Below are 24,845 nucleotides of genomic sequence, written 5' to 3'. Positions count from 1 at the left end.
TACGGAAGGCGAAAAATGTTCGGTATGGCGAGTCCACTAGTCCAGCGTCCAAGTAACCGTCCGTGTTACCGTTCATTTATGTCTATTTTTACACGGTCATTTGTGCGGCGGTGACATTAAACGCTTCAACGAATGATAATTCGTTGTTGTATATCGTTCAAAATGAAATTGATAGTTGTTGCGTTAAAGAATCAAGGTGTTCGAAAAACATAAAATCGTAGAAATACATGCATTTCGTACGAGCGTGGGCAAAGTATTATCTATGAACCATCGATTTATGTTTATAATTATGTCACATACACATAACGAACACACGATAAACCTTACGCAATACACGTAATGTGTCATGATTAAAAACTTTGAGCCTGTACCTAAATAATGTTATAGTGTGCAAGTTAATCGTAAAGGTAGGTAATAATGCCGGGAAAGCGGTAGCGGTGTAATTTATTTGTTTTGGATTTTAGAAAACGGTTTGTAATAATATTAATTAAATATTAAAGTGATATCTTTGGTCACGGTGTGTAAGGTATATGTGTTGGCTTGGGTTAAAAAGGGCCAGTTTAAACTTTTAAATTATAGGGATGTTTTTTTTTTTTTAATTTAAAAAACTTTTTTTAAAATTTGGAATAACAATTGTTGAGAACAGTGGTGGATTCAGGGAAAGGGTTTAGGGGTTAACCCCCCCAATCAGGAAAAATATGTATTAAAAATCAATAATTTTCATTATCAAGGGAAAATATTTTTCAAAACTCCTTCCAAAAGAAAATCCTGGATCCGCCACTGGTTAAAAAATAATAATTTGAGGTCCGTATGCATTAAATATAAAAATGTTTTTTATGATGGATCAACAACTTATTTTCACCAGAGCGAGATTGGTCTTTGCCCAATCCACAGACACATAAAACACCAGACAATGAGTTTATAGTAATATCATTGATTAAATATATGTATATTTGATCAATGGTAATATAATAATACGAATCGACATGAATGTCGCGGCATCGTTGAGCGGAATTCAGGCCACAAAGCGGTATGAAATCGTTATATTTTTTTCCGCGGTATAGAATACACGCATTAGGTGTTACGGTATTAGGTAACTGGTAACTATGTATGTACAATGTATGCGAAATAATAATAATAATCGGTCACATATATATGTTTATACATATTTATGAACACAGTCGTGTTTGCAGAGAAATAATTCCGATTTTTGAGTTTGGCAAACAATACAGCGAAAACGGCGTATTCTTTGATTGTTTAGGCGAAATCTACACTCGCACTGTAAACCGACCCATGCAGTCACACGCGGTGGGCGTAGGTGACTCAGTGACTGGTAAGTTTGTTTATTATTAGTTTTGTTTATAAAACACGCAGTAACATTCAAGGAACGTAATTTACAGGATGATTTATTTTAACATTTAACTAAAGACGAGAGTTGTGGAGTACTTAAGTAGGTACTGCCTACCTTAGTTGGATATCCATTGCCATTCAAAGGCGTATTTGTGTTGAGGCCATGGGGGAGAAGGGCGAAACTAATTTTTCTTCAATACAAACTTAAAAATAAATACAGTTCATTACCTACAGCTCATGTTCCTGTTATAATGATAGACTTATCATTTATATTCTTAATTATTTATACATTGCATTTTTTAAATAAATCAATGTATTATATTCAAAAAAAAACACGAGCCATGAGGGGGGCGAATGCCTCCTTCGCCCCGCCCCCTCAAATACGCTCTTGTTGCCATTGCATTATAAATTTTAAATAATGTACAGTATCAGGGGCGAACGCAGTATAGAATTTGAGGGGAGGGGTGATTGAAAAATGTAAAATGTTCATAAATAGTACGCTATAGTACTCATTATATAATGCGTAGTATGTATTATCTTTGAAATAACTGTTGCATTTGTAGGTCGAGTCATATTTTTGCAACATTTTTTTCTGATATTTCAGAGAAAATTATGGACAGATTCTTTGGTGGAATCGACAGCACGGCGATCGTTCGGCAGACGTTGCCAAATCGTTTTACGAGCAATGATTTGGATACGGGCCGCTAGAGAGCGATCATGAACCCCGTGTTTGTGTGCGAGCCAGACTCGTTCACGTGCGCGCGCCGATCTCGGGCAGCCGAAAATCTTCACGTTTCCTCCGGTGCGTGTGCGTGTCCCGGTCGCGGTCGTTCCGTTCTGTCGTTTTGTTGCCCAGTGTCTCGACGTGCGCGTCGACATACGCTACTCAGTCTTGCCGTCGTCGTCGTCGTCGTCATGTGAATACTGTTCGTCGTGCCGTGCATTGTACCTCCGTCTTTTCACACAATTTTTTTTCCAACCGTTTTTTTCGTTTTGCACCGGCCCACCGTCAGGGTTCATTGTTGTCGTTACATATCATATATTATTGTTTTTTCCCCCCCTTTACATTTACCGTGTGCGTTTACTGGCCCAGAAGAACTTGTGCGCGTCACCGTTGTCCGTGCACCGTGTCCCGTTCGTCGGGCGAGTAATTTCAATGCTGGGTGATTCGTCGTCATAAGGTTAGTAACAAAATCGTCGATTTTTCCCACACGCTATCGTACATCGCAACATCATATAATGTTTATCGTGTTGTCAATGTTGAGCGTGTGCGTGAAGTGCTGTGTAGTTAGAACGGCTGCCGGAACGAAGGGATGATTCGTAGAATATAAATTGGTTAGGAGGGATGAGGCAGACCCTGGAGTATAGGAATATTTATATATATGATTTATAATATGCCTATTGCATTCAGGTATACGCGATTCGCGTCAGCTTGGCCCCTTTTATTTTCGTTTGTCGGTTCCGACGACGTTTCGAAATTCCTTTTATTCCCTGCAGATTTTGTTAAGACCTCTTATTTATGAGCCTATGTTTATTATGTATTTACCAATGTAAATGCTATACCTGCGGTGTTAGGATTATCCGTAGTATTTTGAATTTGCTATAAAGCGTGGGGTCTATTATATCGAACTTTTAACTATTATTGAGATAATACGTAGGTACTTGTTGGAATATATCATACCTATGTCATATTTAATCTGTACGTTATCATGGTTTTTGGCTTACCATAATTTTTAAATAATTATTTGATTGCGATAAAATTGAATAACTAAAGGTTTAATTTCAAATACGTGTTGACAAAGGGACTCTTGCAGTTCATATTTGGTTAAATACAATTTTATTATCAGCAATTTTGGAGCTCCTTAGAGGCTAATAATAGTTAAGTCGATGATGTGTGGATGTAAGCTGTAAGCTAACACTATATACATCCCGTTCGCAATGAGATATAGAATTATGTTGTAGACTGAAAACGCCGTGCTGAACCAATCTTTTTTTATATACCTGTGTTCTTGGCACCCTTTTTGAAAGTCTTCTTCGTTTCGAAAAAATAAGTTGGATGTTGCGTGGTTTCAAACCTCAACGCAATCATCATGAACCCTGGTATATTTTATATTATAGGGTTAAGAGATTGTTATTGATTTGTTGTATATTATGTGATCGAAATTTATATATATGTATACTAAGAAGACTTATATTTAAAGTGTAAAAAAGTAATTATCACAGTCATCGATTTTTAATTACCTTGGATAAGTCATATAATTGATTAATTGTATGCAGTTCACAAATAGTGAATAAATAATGAAAAGGGTTTTACAAATTATTACGGCAAAACCGTGTCTTTTCGAAGAAAGGTGTTACCGCGAGAAACCTATTTATAATCTATTTTAGTTTCCGCTTCGGTCGCTCATACATCTAATTAAAACATTGAATTGAAATTTCCTCATTTCCCGTGCGTTTATGTAACGTGATCACATTATCAAACTCGTCAGTTGTTTACATTGCAATGCTTAATATAATAATGTGGAAATTCTAGATGTATGAATTAAAACTTACTGTTTTCATATTTAATCAATTTTCCTTGTTTTATTATGTGTACGTATGATAAGAAATACATATTATTTTTAATTCAAGTAAACTGGGTAGTTAATATATATAGTTTTGGATACATTTATAGTATTCAATTATTATATTTAATTTATTCATAATCTGTGCAAAAAGTGTCTGAATAGGATTAAATGTTATTAATGTTATTAAGAAATAAAGTTCATGTACAGTTTCGTAATGTCGGATTAACTTGTTATCACGTATTACGTATAAAAGTTTAAGCAAACTAGATGATATTTTTGAGCTATGTTGTATTTGTTTTTTAGATACATGATAAGTTTTTACTTATATCGAAGCGAACCTTAACTATAGTTTTGCACAATTTAAGATAAATAAATCTTTATGTCATATTTTCTCTGTCTAAACAATTATATCTATTCTGTATTTTTGACCTAAAACTCAAATCTCTAAATAAAAAAGGTTTGTAAAAATATGTTTTTCAATAATGTTAAAAATTTATTTCAAAACTACGTAGTCAAATTATAAATTAATTTTTATAGGTATTTATTTGGATAAATTAAAAACTACTGGTCGATAACCCTTTCTTTCATATAAAACACTTAACTTTAAAATATTTTATTAAAATGTTGTTTTTGATTTTCATTTCATTTAGTTATTTTTATGAACTTTTCAATAGGATACTTAATATTTTATTTAGGTACACATGTACGACGTTTTTATTGCTGATTAAAAGTTGTTTTTATAGGTATGATGTATTTGGTTAGTCTAATATTATCTTAACTATCAATAAATATTTTTTCTTAATTTGAAATAGTATACAAGAAAAAAAAATCGAATTTTGGAAATATGTTGTCTATGTATATGTCCCGGATTTTACTGAATATTAATATTCAGCACAGAATTTTGGGAATGGAAAGTTTGTAACATTATTGTCATCGACAATTATTGTTTATCAATTATGTATTTGATTTTGGTGTTTGTCCAAAAGGATATTGCAAATGGTGAGAGTTCAGCTGGAAAACAATTATACGTCTTAAAGATAGAAAGCGGGTTATAATAATATAAACTATTATTAATTTAATGTAATTTGTTTAGAGAAAAAAAAATCATTGAAATCTTATGGGTGATTAAATGGGACTTATTCGTATTACCTAATTAATACGTAATAACGAGTACGTACTGTATTAGTCATAATATTTTTAAAATGTAATTTAGTAATAAATAATAAATATGAATCAATGGTAAATAATGAAAACAAACAGTCATTATAAATACATTAAGATGGAAGGAAGAGTATTATCTTTGGGTCTCTTCTTTAATAGACTAATTTTCGTGTTTTTTTTGGCTTTTCAATTCGTGATGAATTTTTCCATCATTGTAATTTGTTAAAATCTGAATGTAATATAAAATAATATATAGGTATATTAATTAGTTTATTTATTTATTTATTCTTTATTGTTTTTTAATTTTTATAAAACAATAATCATTTTATGGAGTACAATAATAGTAATTATAAAATACTGTAAGATTGCATAATGTTATAACTTATCGATAGGTATTGGTATTAAATTATATAAACAATTTTAATCAAATTGTTTTGTAGAAAAAGTAAAAATAACATAAGGATTACGCTATATTTATATAAATAATGTCGTGTATTTTTTAAAGATAAGTTTATCAAATACTTATATATATATATATATTAAATTTATTAAATAATAATTTTACTATGGTATATTAATGTACAAATGATTTTATTTGTTTTATTATTCATGATATTTAATATTATAAGTACAAAGTAATTTAATATTCTCTGTTCGTTTTATAAATATATCTGTAGGATATTAAAAAATAATGCTTTAGTGTAATACTTGTTGATATTTTATGAAACATACGCTGTTATCCATTTCTTAATTATAAATTAACTGATATTAATTCTTGAATTCATAAAAAGATTAAACCAACTATTTGATTCGCCAATCTTAGCTTGGGTTAAGTTTTTTTGATAATTTTTTAAATTAATATTGGTTTTTGTTTTTCATTCCAATTTATGATAAATACACCGAAGAAAATTGTTTAAGATTAATAAATAATTTCTAATGAAATTGTGTTAATATTATCATATTTTACATTAAAAATTTTGTTTTTAGTTAAACATAATTTTACGTGTAGATGTTATTTTTTATTTAATTTGAGGAAAATTTCTGCAATAGGTCATAACTACCGTAACATAGTTAATTTTAAATACTCAAATAAATAATCAATTAAAAACAATATTTTGTTTGAATTTTAATAAATATTTCCATTCGTAATTAAAAGTATGTAATAAATGTTTTTTTTTTATAAACAATTATTTTAATCTGATACGATATTTGTTCGGAAGTTTTAATTTTTTTACTCACTCCTGATAAACTGTTGATTGTTGATTTATAATATAGTTATTTGAGCAGAAAAAATGAAAAAAATAAAAAAAAGATCAAGTGATCTATTTTTGTAAATAAGTTTTATCTTTGTTAATTTTCTTAAATAATTCTTTATTCCTCACGTGGACTGTATATATTATAGTTATAAAATAAGTGTGAGTAAAATAGAGACCGACTTATAAAATGTATCATTTATGTTTAAAACTAAGAAGTTCGATAACCACTGATGTGATGGTGGTGTCCGGAGCATTTTTTGTTGGTCTTTTGGTACGGTAACTTTTACTTTCGAGAGAAATTCTTATGAGACAGTTGATTTAAAAATGTTCGTCGATTTCTCAACGTCTTTAGCGTAATCGCATTTTCAAAACCTAATCTCGCCTTAATGATGCGCGAATGATCTCCAAACATACGCTGGAAATTGGTTGAATTGTTGCAATTAAAACTGTACACGCACATTGCGCGCGCGCACACTCACACACGTTCACACTTGTCGTTTTATCACTTGTCATCGTGATTATTGTTATTAACCCACCGAGTAGGCGGCATTCGTCTGGTGTAAGCCAGACGAACGAATACAAGAAACAACAACTACAACAAGTATTCATAACATGATATGCCTAACAACGGTACGTGTAGTGATGAGATCCGCCTCGCGTGCCCGCCTGGAAGTATCTCGTCTGTAAACGGAATACTATTATAATGTTATCTCGCGCCCGGGCGGTGGCGAGATACTATACGTACGCGCGGTGACGTAATACGCTCTATCCTGCTGGCATGTGAGAAACAAAGAGCGCGTCCGTGAAAAAGGAGGGATGATGGTAGGGGGGTGTTACGTTCAGATCGCTTACCGTTGTGCACGTGGGGAGTCGGAACGAGAGAGATGGAGTCGTGAGGACAGGGATGGCGAGAAATGGTGAGAGCGAGAGAGAACGAGTGGTCGGATGAAATCGACACACAGAGGTGCTCTCCTCTGGCCGATTGTATCTTTGTGCGTATACTGCTACGCGGGTAGCTGAAGGGGAAGCGGGAGTTAAAAATAAAAGAGGAAAATAACGAATCCAGTTTTTAATAATACCGTCGCTAGCGCGTGCGATCGGTGCCGCTTGCGTGTTTGGCGCAATATGTGTTCTAACGGACGGTTAACCGTCGACGTCGAAGCGCGGTCGTCACCACCGCTGCCACCGCGGCCAACATCTGCCGAGCTACATTTTCCCCGATAGTTCATTATGTCACAATACCGTGAGAACGCGTGCGTTGCCCGGCATTTGCTTGACGGGAGGCAGACGGGAAAAAATCACATCATATTAAATACGAAACGATACATAATTACATAGGTAGTGTTATGTTCTAAAAATATATTATGTTTTTCACGAAATAAATATCTAAAGACAGTGCAAAAATAGTTCCGGAGAAAATGTCCAGGAAATTATACCTTGCGATACAAATCTGGCAGACGAAAAACGTGAGTTTTAAAATGATTCGGTCAGAAAATTGCTATCACTATTCACTTGCTTATATCGTTTTGTTAAATTTTTTTAAGTAATACGTAAAGTAAATAATAAATCATAATCTATAAATCCAAAATCGTACGTAACGTTTAACCAATGTACCCTCGTTTAATTGTTCCAAAATGTTGTGTTTGACTTATTTTTTTCCCTGTTTAAGATACCTGGTCATTTTTTCTCTGCTTATTTTTGTACCAAGACATTTGTTTTTTCTGGATATTTTTACAAACTTCTATAAAGTATAGCAGTATTGCCGGCGTTATGATTTGCGAGGCCCTGTGCGATTGCACTTTCTGCACACCCTTCGTGTCGGTACTAGTATAGTACATGTATGGTATACAAGTATACGTGCTGTGCGTTATATTTTATAAAAACTAGTCATAAAATAATTTTGTATGTGTCCAAGTGGTATGCCGCCAAAATAGCGAAACAATAACCGAGAATGTAAAAATTGCGAATTAACTATGGCAAAAATAAAAAAAGTGAATTTTAAAGAAGAGCGAAAATATACGATTAAGCATTTAGTGATAATAATTTTGAAAAAACATTTAGGCAATAAGTGAAAAATTATGTGTTACACCATTTAAAAAGTTCTTATTATCATTAGTATTATAATTTGTGATTAACGAATGAAGTCTTTAAGCTCAGTCCTTTTACTTTTTTTATTTCTGGTTGTTCTTCAGCATTATACTATTCTCGTTTTAATTCTTCTTAATTTCGAATTTTCTTTATTACATCAATACATTTCCTGATAGTAGGGTGGCTTCCTGCTAAAGAATATTTATTATATTATTAAAAATAATTATTAATAAAATAGGTTACAGTTTTATAAGTTTTGAAACATATCCAAATACTATTATTAAAATTTATACTATTCAAAATAGAAATTATATAAAACAGCAATTTCGCTATTATCTATGATTGCTTATTTTAGAATTTGCTATTTTTTATTTTTGCTATTATCATTCGTGATTTTTATATTCACAGTTAATTGTTTTGCTAATTTTAACCGTGTCCAAGCACTGAGCATTTTGTAGTACGCGGTCGACCTTGGACGATAAACAATTATCTTTTGAGACAGACCGAAAACATATATTACCAGAGAGTCCACGACAAGTATAACAGTTCTCCGCAAGCACAAACGCGCGATTTTCGTCACGTTTAAACCTCGCCCCCGCCCGTCAACACGAACCGCAGGACGCGTGCGCACAATATAATATAAATACAGGATACATACATACATAATCATGTATGTATATCTATCGTCATATATGATTTACTGCCGCGTGTGACCTTGCTCGCTTTTGCCAGCAGAGCCTCGCGTTAACTCGCAAATACCCGACCACGAATGATTAATGGAATCCATGGTGATTTGTATTCATACTGATATTTATCATTTGCAAATAGAACATGCACCACCCGTGACGGCTGTCGATGTCGCTACGGTCGATGTAACAGCAGTTTTGTAAAAGTTAAATTTTTTTAAAAAAGTTTTTTATTTTAGGTAGGTAATAGTTTAGGAAAAAATATGCATTAAAGTATAGGTATTAATACACAGAATAATTTAAGTTGGTAGGGATAAATTTTTTCTTAAAATATTATCGTCTCGTGAAATCAAAGTTTTCCTGAAATTGTAAAAATATTTATTTTATGTTAAGCTTAATATTTTTCAATTAATATACACCAAGGATTATTTTTCTATTAAATACATATGATAATACTAAGTAGTTCTACTATTTCACTAAATTATATATTTATCAGCCTATAGTTTCTTCTAATGCGCTGTACTATTGCTATACTTAATAATACCGTAAAGTATAGTGTAATAATAGCTATAATCTGAAGCCAGAAGTGCATTTAGCTTTTCTCCGCCCAAATTACTATTTCAATATCGGTCGTTTTTTTTTTAACTTTTACTGTTAAATTTATTTATTTTGATTTTGAAATTTAAGTGTTCACGAATAGTTTTCTGAATAAAAATCAGGATTTTATTCTGACATTCTTATATGTACATGGAGTACGTTAGTAATGCGTTTATTTTGAATTCCTTCTAATCTAGGTACCTATTATTTATTTTATATTTTTTTTTAAAAGTAGTAGTACCTAGTATATCATTTTTTTCTTATTTTACGTGTACAGTTAGAAGATATGTATATACATATATATATATTTGGTAAAAATGTATTTTACGTGCCTCTGCCAGAAGCATTCGCTTACATTGTGTATTCGCATGATAAAATTAGGTGTATATATATATGTATATATATATTTATATTTAATGTTCGATTTATTTACCATTCCTTTAGCGTGCGGACCAATAGGAGCGGAACGAAAGGCGTCAATGACTTTTCCGGTCTTATAGCGTTTTTTTATTATTGTAATCATTATCGTTATTATAACTTCGGTTTTAAATTTAATGTCTCGACCGAATGCAAGATTGAATACACACCTATAAGTTTTCGTGAACACTGCATCTCTGTGCAGTTAATAAAAGGTATTTGGTTCTTATTTTCTTCGTCCAAAAACGAATACAGTATTACCATAACACCCGTAGTGTGCACATTTTATATATATGTACGTTGGTAATATAGGAGTTACGTGTACGTGCGCCCAGATACCTGTAAACCGAATACAATATCTATGAAATAATTATTGTTGGACCAGCAGTCGGTTTCACGGTGGTTTTCACGTTTAGTTTAGTAATTTGTATTTCGTAAAATATGATGGTAAACGCAACATAGTTATAAATATGTTTTTTTCTAACATAACGGCCATTGATTTGTCGTCACCGAGAGTTTCGAATTTGTGTACCAAATGCCCCATTACTACACCAATATAATATAATAATAAATATAATTTTTGTTGTTCCAAAATGATGATTGATGTGTTGTACTTGTTAGTAATTTTTAGTAATCATAACCGTAAATAAAATAATTATTATGTGATTAATATTATTTTAAAATAAATGTATAAAATATATAACATACATTATATTGTTTACTACATGTAAAAAATCGAAATAAGTATTTAGTACACCTTATTAGTCCGATGTTTTTCGGATAAAACATAAAAGGATCGCCTTTAGCTAATGACTTATAAACACAATTTATATAAAAATAAAAATAATCAGAAGATACCGGTTTTGTATCTATTAAAACATCTATGTTATAACGATACTTTATAGACCCTAAAATCATGCTCTATCTCTGTATGATTTACTATTTTATATTTTATATATGGTAAGGTTACTGTGGTGTAATTAGAAGTTGAAGGCTCAGGAAAAAAAGTAATATATTATTCAATTGTGATGTATGGTCAGATAAAAATTAATGAATATAAATAAAAATTATTAGTGCCACTAATTAATATATGTCATTATTTATCAATATTATTAATAGAAGAAATTAAAAAAATTAACTAAAAATACTGGTCGATTACAACATTATTAAAAATTATAGATAGTTATCAACATTAATTATAATTTTTGAATGTATAAATATAGCCTGCGTCCATTTCATAATAACAATAAAAAAAAATTAAAAAAAATGTATAAAAGACTTAAGTTGTATTTGTTTTCATTTTATATACCTACTGAATCAATTTAATTTTAGTTAAATTTTGTTATAAATGAATTTTATTATTTATAAAAAAAAGCAAAATAAATAGTTATGATATATCAGTAGTTTTGTGAACTGGCGCTTCAATCATAAAAAAAGTAGCTGTAAATTTAGTAACAGATGCAAAAACGGAAGTATTTAATAGTAAGATAGAGAGAATAGGAATTTTCTTGTAAGTTATATGGTAATAATAAATGAAGAATATTAAAAATTCCACAAAACTATTTTATTTCGGATAGTGTACCTTCTTAGATTCACGTTAAGTATTTAATATTTTATCGATTTAGACATATTAGGAATACTAGACAAATTTATATGTTAAAAAATATTATAAGGCATCATATTTTATTATTATTAATCATAATAATTGGTTATTTATTTTATTGATTTATCAAATAGTTATTGTGCAACTTTAAACATAATTAAATTTTAATCTAAACTCATAAAAATGTATTAATTAAGTTAAAAATTTTAAATTATTTTTAATATAAAATGTAATAGTTTATCATTTATTCTAACGTCACATTCATTCATATACAATGTGCAATTAAGAAACATTTGAAACCTAAAATACCTTGCAAATCATGAGTAACTATAAACATTTTAAATACAAAATAACTTGTGGATTTAACTATTTGTATAAGTCATGGAGATGAGTTAACGTACATTACAAATTTGGATTTATACATCCTACAGACAACCACACAAAAATATAATAATGCCCACTAAATAATTATTACACTCGGATTAAATATTAATGTATTAATTTATTCAATTTATATAATATGTTATATTAAAATATTTATTTCTAATCTTCCTGTGGGATTTTAACCGTTATATTTTTAGGTGCAAATTGAGTAATTTGATTATAATTTAACACGACTTTGATTTTTATCGTATTGCTGATTTTGCTTTTAATTAAAAAAAATATGTGTCTAATATGATTAAAATCTTAGTATCTTATTGGATAGCTTTTTTATATATGTGTAGACTTGATGGTAAACACTAACCATCTTTTAAATATATATTAATCTTGCCATATTTTATGGCAGCTGTAGAATATTTTTATTCAATTCTATATAGAATATATGTCAAAATAATATAAACTTTTACTAATGTGGTACCTTTTCTGTGACTAATGTCTATACTACATGCAACTTTTGGCCCAAATTTACTTCCCCAAAAAGTGTTATATGAGAAATAATAATAACAATCATCGTTGTCATACTTCGATACTTCGATACATTACTTGGCAAGTAATACTTGCTTTATCGCGTTATTTCAAACGTACAATAATAAAATATTTTAGGAATTTGAGTTTCGTTTGATGAAAATATTATTTTATAATATTGTATGCATAATATAATAAGTGCATATTTAAGAATTTATCATAAATTATTATATAGATATGATAGAACTTAACTCCTATAGTTTTAGAAAATTAATATGGTTCATTACCAATTAAGCCAATACAGATATTTATCAAAAATCTGTAAGTTTTTTGTTAACAACTTTGCCGTTTATTCGATAAATTAAACACTGTTTTAACGACGTGAAAAAACCACATTTAGGATAATCATCTTTTAGGAAATATTTATATGCTTGGGGTCCTATTACTCATTATAATAATTTAGTAATCCACCAACGCAAAGTAACCAGTTTAATGGAACTATTTACATATTATAAAACTATGTATGCGTGTTTGTGTTATGTGTACATACATCAAGCATTTAGTTAATGTGGCTAAATATATTATTAATTATATTTAGGCCTGTATTTTAGTTCCTTGTGTGTTTTTTCAAATAAAATAAATAAATATTTATATATTTTAAGTCTGTACTTCTGTATGGTATAAACTTCAACAAGTGTATATAAACTACTCGTAAAGATTCAACACTCCAAACAATTTCCTAAGTACCAGAATATCGACCATATAAGTCTGTTAATTCTACTATACGTCAATTTTTTTGTAAATAATTCAGTTGATCGCACTACATGAAAATATTCGAAAAACTTAGGTTCATTATATTTGCTCACAACTTCTCCGTCAATCGAATGATTTTCTGTATCACCACCGATCCGTGTCATCATTATATCCAGCAACCATTGGCGGTGGAGTTCGTAAGTTATTTATTAGTTGTCCGGTGTCGGCGATAGCAATACGAATAATAATAAAAAAATAATAAAAATAAAAAAAAATACAGGAGAATTCATCGTGGTCGTCATCGTATGACAAACAATAATAATAATCACGTTTTGTGCCTTACAATATATTTTTTTGGCTACGTCCTGAATACTGATAGTATTCTATATGGAGGAGAACACAATTTTTAATAACGAAATAATACGCATACATACCTACATATATAAAATATGAAAGAAAAAAAGACCAATAACCGGAGGAGAGGATTATTTCGACGGAACGCAGAGCACATGTCACGTTCTCATCACGGCACATTATCGCGAAGACGGGTCGACGGCCAATTGACATGGCTACTAATCGAAAATATCGATCTACTCACTGTTGTCGTCGAAGATATTATTATTGTTGTATACGTCGTCCTTTTATATATATATATATATATATATATATATGTGTGTGTGTGTGTGTGTGTGTGTGTGTGTATTGTGTCCGGTGTTCTTGTTGTTCTTGTTGTTGATTTCGACTATAGTTTAGGCGCCAAAATCGTCGTAAAAATTCAAAAGTTTCTTTTTGATATAAATTTGTTTATGGAACATATGAATGTTGGTTGTTGCAATTAAGTAGACCGACGCACAATTCAAAGCCTTTGGAACGTTCGATCCAAACGACCTTGCGCGATTTATGGCTTTATATAATTAAAATAATAATATGTTTCGAGGATTAAACGTTAACGTCATCGTTGTCGTTCATTTGTACAAATGTACCTTGTTTAAATGCGTCTGTACAGCAGTATGTATGTATATATATAGCGTTGTTTGAACGAAATAAAAACAATACAAATAGCTATATATAAATATAATATGCATACTCATATGTAATATTATTTTTGTACGGAGAAATTTGTCGTATTTCATACTCGAACGCGTGCGTATAATTTACGTGAAATCCAGGTAGACATGAAGTCCAGCCTTGAAGTTTATTTTAATAAAAGTAATTTGAGAACATTTAGTAATGTCGTCTTACATAATATTGGTTGAATGGTTGGATTTAAAAATACATTTTATTTGCTGAAAATTATAACTTTTTCACGTTTAATTATAATACTTACGTTAGCTAGCCTTATGTTTGTTTTTTCCTATACTCGTATTATTCTCAATTAAATCCATTTTTATTATTTTAAAATAGTTGATTTAAAATAAATTTAATCTAAAAAATCAAATTTATATGTTACAGTACAATAAATAAGTTACAAGTTACAATACATACAAGCAGTATATTTTTGACGTTAAACCCTTTTAAAAGTTGCTCTATTATGTATTTTTTTTATCTCATAATTTTAGTCAAAATATTTTATATTTGTTTTTAAAATGTCAATTACAAAATTAAACAATTATTCATTTTTAAGTTCAACATAGATAGTCTAATTATTATTATTTTACTTATTCGTCTAAGTATAATCGTAACTATTGAACTTCATAAACATAGTGAAATTACAGTTATTTTCATTCAAAATTAATTTGATATGTAGATATATTTCCTTAACAACTATATAAATATTTTTTATCTAGAGTAATATTATTGAATGATAAATTTTGTCTTGAGTTTTTTGTACTAACTAGTTTCGTAATGATTAAATGTTAAAATTCTCATTTTTGTATTTTTACTGATCTATTGTATTTCTAATGGGCAATACATGATTAAGTATTTTTTTTGTGTTTATAAAAAATTAAAATATTGTAATAATATAAAATCAGGACATTTTATAGTGTAAATTAAAACAATATTTGTTTTAATTTTTATTTATTTAATTGCATAATTTAAATTTTAATATAAACATTATTAGATTTAAAGTCTATTTTCTTTATCCTTAATAGTAATAATAATAACTAGTAATAGCTACGTTTGTTTTGCGTTACAATTTTTTTTTCGTGTAACATTACATTTAATATGTTTATAATTAGAACAAATTATGTTAAATATGAGTTAATATTGTATTATATTTTAAATAAATTTATTTAAAATCTACATTTTTTTTATTTAAAGAGTTTTTGCGACGTTTATATCATAATTATATAATTTATAAAAATATATAATATACTCGTAAAATATGAAAACTTAAATAAAAAATTGAGAAATTAGAAAATAATTAGTGATGCCTAGTGAAACTAGTGATGCCTCGGGGACTTCGAATAGGTTAAGAATAAAAAAAAAAAAGAACATCTAATTTATAAAATATTTTAGATGGAAGTAGTAATTTGATGAAAATTAATATAGAAATTTGATTCCGAGCGTAGCAACCGATTTTTTTTTTTTTAAAAGTTTTCTATTTCTGGCTGGTCAAAACAGTTAGCCCTTTATTTTAAAAACTAAAAACACGCCACTGGTCTGACGCTAGAAATTTTATTTGTGAGCGTCGGGCTCACATATTGTGTACCAAACTATCAACGACTGCGACGGGTTAACGTAAACAAGTATGACACCAAAACAAATTAATTTTAATACAAATTGTCTTATAAAAAACACAAGTAGATGAATTTGATACCAGTTTTTGTATCAAAATATTTAATAATTTTTATTTAATTAATTGCTTAATATTACGTTTTGTTTATGTACTAGTGGCTATTATATGTGTGCTATGACACACATTTTGGACTTCGAAATCTTAAATGTGCACCCTTAAAATAAAAGCGTTTACCTGACTTGTTATAGCATGACCTATAAAGTAAAAACTATATTTTGCGTTCATCATTTCCTCCACTATTTTATAAAACCAAATTAATAATTAGAATAATTGTGAACTCCGAAAAATATATACTGTAATGCACGTAGTCATTTATACACGAGCCATTACAATGTAAAAATAACAATTATATAACATATAAGAATCTAATTATTAATATTAACTAATGATTTTACTTTGATAACCATAACAAGCCCGAGAATAATGCAAAATAAACCCCATCTTGTTCACTTGTTGTGTTATCGCATATGAATGGAAAATTAAAGCATATATGCATGGCTTGATTAAGGGACTTTGAGGCCCTTAGATAAAATAAAAAATGTGGCATTTTTTGCTGATTTTTTTTTAAATATTATAGTTAACTTATATTTATTTTATACGATGAAAGTTGTAAGCTAAAAAAAAAAATCATATAAATCTGAGGCTCCCATATAACGGAGACCATCCTCAGTTGCCTATCTTGCTTAATGGTAATGTTATTATATATATATATATATATATATATATATATATATGTTATTTATATGCATGGTATACACACGTCGGCAACGATCGGTGATAATGTGATTGGTATATTATAGTATTTCTATTTTCTTAGTATAAAATCACCTTAAGTAGTAAACAAAAATATTCAAAATTGGACGTGTTTGCTGTTAACATCTATTTTTAATATATTAAATGCCGATGACGACGCGCGTAGTCGTCAGTCGATCTCGGGCTACTATTCGATGATTTCACGTAATAAAAAAAAAAAACAGGCCTAATTTCAAATACCTTCGGCAAAGTAAATTTTTTTATATTTCTAGAGTCCGCAGTTAAGTACCTACTCAAATGCACATATTCGTTAAGCCAACTGTACATTTTATTTTTCCTAATGCACAATTAGTGTCTCACTTCACCTTGCAATAAAACTTGTACCAGGATTAAAATTAAGTTAGTAAAAAACATTCAATGTAATTTGAATCAATACCTATGCATAAACTTCTAATTAAAATCATATTTATTCATGTGTATTGAAAAGCAATGTATTTATTTACATTTGAAATATGATAACAATAGGTACGTAGTATACTTGTACTAATATATGATACGAGCTAAAGTATTATTATTATTTATTGGTGTTCAATAATATTAGATTATCTCAATTGGGGTTTTCAGTGTTTCTACCATTTTATATAATAAAAAAGTCAAATTAAATTACAATTAATTAAATAAAACACATCTTATATCAGTTTACATAAGTTTTTAAATTATTTTATATATTATTTATATTTTACTATTTACTTTTACTATAAATCGATTTGGTTTAATATCAAAAAAATGATGCCTATATACATAATATACAAACCATATTGAACAAAGTTATCTTATTGTATATAAACTTAATTGTTGTTTAAATTATAGTTAATATATAAACATTTTATTTATTTTTATTTATTTTAGTTTTACCAAACGTATTATAACGTATATGCATGTATTATATAATTTATGTAATTATTATAATATGATTGTTTTTAAAAAACATACTTGTCAGTTACGATTTTCAGCAGTATTTTAACGAGGTAGATGCGACAGAGTTGCTGCAGTGAAACATAATGTATGAACTGTTGATGTTGGAGAACAGCAGATAAATAATTATAAATATTAGTTAGCGATTTATGTGTGTTCACTGTGTACATCAATAGTGTAGGCTGCGTATATATATATGTATTCATTAACGCTAAATTGTGGTATTGATACTCGTTGTTATACCTTGTTGATATAGCTGTATTAGTGCATATGTAGGGAGGACAACTAATAAGCTATCACCTTCTTCCTCATATAGTATACAAATATGTAAATCGAGGAACTACCTAGAACAGAATTCATTGGGATCAAGAAAAAATGTTTCGTAATTGGTGTTTTTTTGTAATGGAGGAGGTAAATATCGTACGTCTGATAGGACTAAGGAAATCGTTAGGTTTTTACTATCTTCCGTCCATTAGTTGTGTTCCATAAGTATGTATAGAAATATAATTCATATACAATACCCGCTGGCGGTGATGAATATTGCGTAAATACGGTTACACGATCAAGTCTATATATGTACTACTGTTTTTTAAATTTTTTTTTTTTTTATTATGTACATCTTTCTCTATGGTCAGGGACGTGTTTGACTCGCGTGGAACTATCTATTATTTTTATTTTATATTCCTTTTAAAGTTCACGTGTACGCGATATGGTGGCGGGTAGATGGTCGTCGTGTACGTTCGCCGCAAACGCGAATATGGTGCACGGGCACGCCGTTACCCGAGAAATATGTGTGACAGTACGAACGACATCCTCGTCTGGTGGCCTCGAAACGAAACCGGTTGTGCCGTATATGTGACCCGACGCGTTAGCGCGCGCTCGAGCCTCGCTAGTCCGCCGGCTCTGTGCCCGCCGCCGTCGTATGGTAACGGTGTTGCTCAGTTACCGGTCCATGCAAATATTTAGCGCGCGTTTTCTCCCCGCCTCGCAAAGACAAACCGTTTTCACGCCGTAGACGAATTTTATTAGATTATCGATTTTTTTTTTTTTGTCAATTTGTTCTCCACGCGTTTTCACGTCGTCTCTCATATCGTCCGAGTCGCGTAAAATATAATAATAAAATACATCATGTACGTTATGGTGATATAAATATACACGTACGTATATAAATACTCCTGATGCTTTTAGTTCGACGTGTTTCGTACCTGCACATTATAGAAACAATAATATATATCGTGTACATCTATATTACATGAGCGTGTGTGTGTGTGTGTGTGTGTGTACTCGGTATTATTTGTCGGGCGGTACTGGCGCGAAGGTATAATATATGTAGTGGAACAATGAGGACGTAAAATTACTAAGAAACCGGAACGCCTGTAAATTATACGAGGAGATCGCACGGTGATGCTTGAGAAGGTTAGGTTAGGGTGGGGACGAGTGTATGTGTTTGAAGGAGGCGATCAATTTTTCGGGTATAAATCGACATAGTTATGATAATAATAATAATAACAACGATAAATATCCTTTGCAATTGTATTGTTATTATTTTTTGTCGTATCGTGCCGCTCCGTATTAAAGCGTAGACTATTTCTCTTTTAGCGAGTTTTCGTCGCGGGCGCGCGCACGTGAACGAATGGGTGCCAGAAATTGTAGCAAACATTTTTCGGCATAAAACCGCTGCTGCTGCCGTGGCCGCCGACAGCTGTCTCAACGATAACCACTGGACCGCGGAATGCGGGTCAAACCGTTCGACGTGTTTCTATCTTTCCAACAACCGATTATTAGCATTTATTATTACTACCGACCGCAGTCGAATGCGTATTTATACTTGTGTGTACTACGTATTTTAGTTAGTTGAAATAATAATATTATTATTGTTATTATTATGATGTAAACACGCCACTGCCGCGGTGATGTTAGCGTCTTCGGGTTATTTGACCAAAATATATGCGTGCTTACGGACGAAACGGCATTTTTTTTTTTTTTTGAGTCGTTTTCTATTGCCGGAGGACCGCAGGGTCGGTTTTAGTGAGGGTGCATTGCGTTCGAACTAACAAATGAGGAGTGTGGCCGGACTGTGCATGATGTGAGTAGTAGTAATACTACGTACACACGAGGAAAACGGTAGTAATCGTCTAGGTAATGGATGGACGAAACCCTCTCTCTCAGTGTTAACGATTCATTGTCCTGTATATGTGTAAATTATAGATAAGTAATAATATCTTTGTAAAATACGATATGTCGTGAAATGAACATTTATTTTTAATGTTTTTAAGCCTAGATGAATTACGTTAGAAAGATAAACGCCCGTGAAGCTTACGTTAGTATATCAGAAATACTCGACGCTCGCTCTTTGTAGGTAAATAACTGTATAGTTATAATAATGTATACCTACATTGTGGTGATATGCTACAACAATTATTAGGGACAAAACAAGCCAATAATAATTTTTTTTGAGAATCGTCTCGCTTTTTTGATTTATGAGATGCATTGCACATCGTTTTATCATTTCAATATTATATACTATTACATCAATGTTATAGATGTTCTATATAGGCGGACTGCCATATTTTTCTTGAATATAGATACTCTTGTTTAAAAATTTTGTCCGTGGAATGTTTCGTTTATAATTTTGTTTTTCATGTACATTAATAGTCGATTTTAATTATAGTCGTTTTAACTCTCCTGAGTTCATAGTTTTATAGTCCAATTAATTATCCACAACAGATTTTAAACAAAAGATCCACGATTTTGAGGTATTGAACTATTATATCATTTATTAAAAAACTGAATTTAATGATTGTGCAAAACGATAATTCATAGTTGTTATAAAATGTAATTATATTTTTTTAGAGTTTAATAGTATAATATACTCGTAGTTACTTTAAATCTATATTTTATTTTATCAATAATTTAGTAATATTCAGCTGAGAACTAGTGATGGGAACTATCGAATAGTACTTCGAACTATTCGATAGTTCAGTATATTCGAATTATTCGATAGTTTTTTAAAATATTCGATTGTTCCGAATTATACGAAACTATTCGGACTATTCGATAGTTTCGAATTACTCAATATTATTCAATAGCTCAAATTATACGAAACTATTCGGACTCTTCGGTAGTTTTAAATTATTCAATTATTCGATAGTTTACGACTTGTGAATTATTCAGTAAAATTTGAAATTAGCTTAGCTTAAATAATATTTATTTCATTTTAAGATACCACTAAATATCACTAATGTGATAACTGATTAGTTAAAGGTCATTTGAGAAAATGTTGATATTTTCATTATTTTTAAACGATACAATAAACAATATATTGGGAATAATAGAAAAAAAGGACTGTTTATTCGAATAGTTTTTATTCGGTATATTCGTATGGTTTATATTCGGTATAATCGTATAGTTTACATTCAGTATATTCGAATAGATTTTATTCGGTATATTCGATTAGTTTTTAATTTTTATTGGGTATATTCGAATTGTTTTTCATGGAAAAACCATTAGGTAACGCAAAATAATATTCGAATTTAATATTCGATAGTTTAAGCTTACTATCGAATACTATTCGATACTGTCCATCACTACTGAGAACTTTCAATGAAGTTTATCTACTTATATATATATTTCATACTTTATAAATAAAAGGGATAAAAGTACTTATTACAATATTTTATTTCTCTTGTAAATTATAAATTATGAATGTGTTGTTAAAATGCCGAATGAACGGAATATATTTATAGTTGAAATATTTTAATAATGTTCGTCTTATAAATATATATCGGATAACTTATCCGACGATAAAAGTATGATTATTTTGTCATATTTATATTTATATTATAAATGTATATATTTATATGAGGTATTTTGATTTTCGTGAAGTTATATTCAAAATTATAAGGCTAATATTATATTATTATAACTTACCACGTAGAGTACGTAATGTGTACCTTTATTGGAAATTATACGTTAAGAAAATTACATTTCATCATTTATTATATCATGTGGTATGATTATTATAATGACTCATGAGATGGGTCTCGGCTCGCATTTGCTATTCAAACATATTATATATTTATACGAACAGGACTTAATTTATAGCACACGCATGTGTCTACATTATTTTCAAATATTTTTTGTGAACTGCATAAGAAACATAAAATGATCACCGCTGACCAACATATTTAATGATTCGACTCTCTATAAGTATCGCCAAAAGTGGTGGTACATAGCCTTATTATAGGTAGGTGTTATCGTGTATAATAGTAACGGAAGTAAATTCGTACAATTATTTTCATGTAGATGTCCAGACAACTTTATACTATACCTACATGGCTATATCTATACTTACGAGTATGTTGCCATGCATTAGTTCAATCTGGTATACTAGTACATGATGATGGTCGTTGCATATTTTCACATTTTCGTAACTATTTATATTTAACCACCGTAGCCTATTATGGGAGTTTTAATTATTACCGTGACAAAAAGTGACCGCCAACGTATAGATCCGTAAAAATTACTACGGTATTTAAGGTCAACTAGGGAGAAAATGTTCGGTGTACATGAAATTATCAACACCTTACACACACACACGTTCTTTATTTATCAATTTAACTCTATAGGTAATATTATAATAATAGCATGGTCATTTGCGAAAAAAAAACAAGTTTTTAACACCACTGTCGGTTGAATATTAATAGCTACCAAGTTTACGAATATATAATATGTGTTTAATATATCTATGTGTAGTTACAACTTATAGAATAATAAAGTTTTTCATTTATTTACTGATTTTTTTTTTTTTTTTTAAGGAATACTCAACATTATCATTAGTTTTTTTCGCATTAACATTTTATATTTACCGTTATTTTTTTTTTTTTTTACATTTTACGGAAAATGATCGATGTATGACGAACAAAATTTGAAACAATGAACAGGTCAGTATACAGACAAAATAGCGGAGTATGAGTGTCAGTTTGTCACATGCGCGAGATAAGATGTGTGACTATGAAAACACATAGTATGCGAATGACCAATGATGTTAACAAATTTTAAAATAATACCATATTATCGTGGTTACAAAAATAACGATCGAGTCAATTAAAAGAAAAAAAAATAGTATCAACGCGCAACTATTTAAACTTGACGAACATTTACTTTTTTTTACTAATAGATGTGTTTATAGATACGTTTATTAAAATTACTTAGGTTGTAATTAAGGTTTTGATCCACGTTTTCCCTAAATGTGTTGACATCTGCAGTTCTCGTCACAAATTTTGATAGTCATTCATATTAAGTAATTGAATTCGACTGCTAAAAAAAAAGTTCAACTATTACAAATGATCTTTTATTCATATATTAAATATAAAAAAAAAAAAATAATGTGGGTGAAACTCATTTAATAATAACAGCTATGGAGTTAATGTTTTGTAAATAGTAATTTATAATCCAAGTAAAATTTTAACATAAGAAACTGAAGGATACTACTAATTGAAAGGATACTAATTGAATTGAATTAATTAGTTTATTTTGCTATAGAATTATTTACGTAGTTAAAGATCGTAATTTAAAAAATCGATAAAACAAAAAAAAAAATTTGGTTTGAATATAATTTACGTGTTCGAGATAAATGCATGCCCTAGTTAATTTAATAATTAATTTAGTAAATACCTATGCCAAATAATATATTTAAATATTATATGTACTCTTTATGTACAATGTTTTAATAAAAAAATTTAATTGGTGATGGAAATCAAATTACTTTTACTTTTTTACGTACACTTTTTGATGATACTTAAGTAATGTTAATTCAATGGTCACGAAAACCAACAAATTAAAATAGTTAAATAATTAATATAACTCATGCACTTACAAATTTTGTTCGTAGATGATAAGATTGATAATTTATAAATGTAAATTAGTATATAGTAATGTATATGTTTACTATCAATATTATTTATATCGTAATTAACATAAATAATACGATATAAAATGCATCGATAAAAAATAACCTATTACTTTTTGATAAAATGTATTTAGGATGCTATATTTGTATATCTATACATCATATTTTACTATTTTAATCTTAAAATGAGGAAATTTGACAGATTTTATTTACTGACGGACTGGGTAAAAAATTTATCATTAAATTATTAGGTATGATATAATAATATATTAAAATGCAGTTAATGGTGTATCATAATCATTAATAATATGATAAAAATATCTATGTATAATAATAATAACTATAACGAGTCATTATATATACGTTTTTATTAAATACACATTAATAAAATATAAAATAAAATTCGTGAATCACAGTGACACCAAAGTATCCAATTATTTAATTATTTTTATTTATTTTCATGTTGTTTAGAACCTTCATAATTATTATATTATATAAACTAAACGTAATTAATTTAGTTTTAGTCCGTTTAAAATAGGTGAACTGTTATTATATTAACTGGCTTATGTATTTGTTATATACATAATCTTGTTAAATGAGCTTTATACTTTGTGTATGATTACATAGGTTTTTTTTTTTACTTATATAGGCACTGTAGCAAATTATTTAAAATTAAATAATATACCAACAGAAGTTAAATATATATTTAATTTTCCTTTATACACCCAAATTCATTTTATTTGAAATGTACTCGGTTAAATAAGAAAAATATCTTGTTATTATGGTAACTGTGATTGTATAATGTAATTGTAATATTAAAATATTTTATTTATTAATTTGATATTTATTATTATAGTTAATATTATTGTATTATAATAAATTAATATTATTGTAAAAATTGTATATCTAAGCATCTTGAATTATATAACGAGCACCACTCTTAACAAAGTAATTAATATGGAAAATAATTGATTTAACTATTGCGAACAATATGACGGACGATTTCGTCCTTTTTTTAATCAGTATCAAAAGTTATAATTGCGATCAAGGTTTCCTGTTGTATTACTTTAACAACGAGCTTG

At 29.2% G+C, this 24,845-nt stretch overlaps 1 protein-coding gene across 3 annotated transcripts in view; it reads left to right on the top strand.

The window, feature by feature from the left end:
* Positions 1–2,145: 2,145 nt before the first annotated feature.
* LOC112690160 overlaps positions 2,146–24,845 on the top strand; it is a 43,323-nt gene continuing 20,623 nt past the window's right edge. For 2 of the 3 annotated variants that reach the window (XM_025564105.1, XM_025564103.1), the window contains exon 1: positions 2,146–2,531. The gene's annotated coding sequence lies outside the window, so the exon portion shown is untranslated. Of the gene's footprint in view, positions 2,532–7,594; positions 7,801–24,845 lie in introns of those variants that run through there. The other variant, XM_025564104.1, reaches the window with a different exon arrangement.

Source organism: Sipha flava, unplaced genomic scaffold, assembly GCF_003268045.1.
Source record: "Sipha flava isolate LNK unplaced genomic scaffold, YSA_version1 491_pilon_pilon, whole genome shotgun sequence".
In the NCBI taxonomy this organism is placed as follows: domain Eukaryota; kingdom Metazoa; phylum Arthropoda; class Insecta; order Hemiptera; family Aphididae; genus Sipha; species Sipha flava.
The sequence above is the reverse complement of the archived record's forward strand: the minus strand, read 5'-3'. Positions and strand labels throughout refer to the sequence as shown.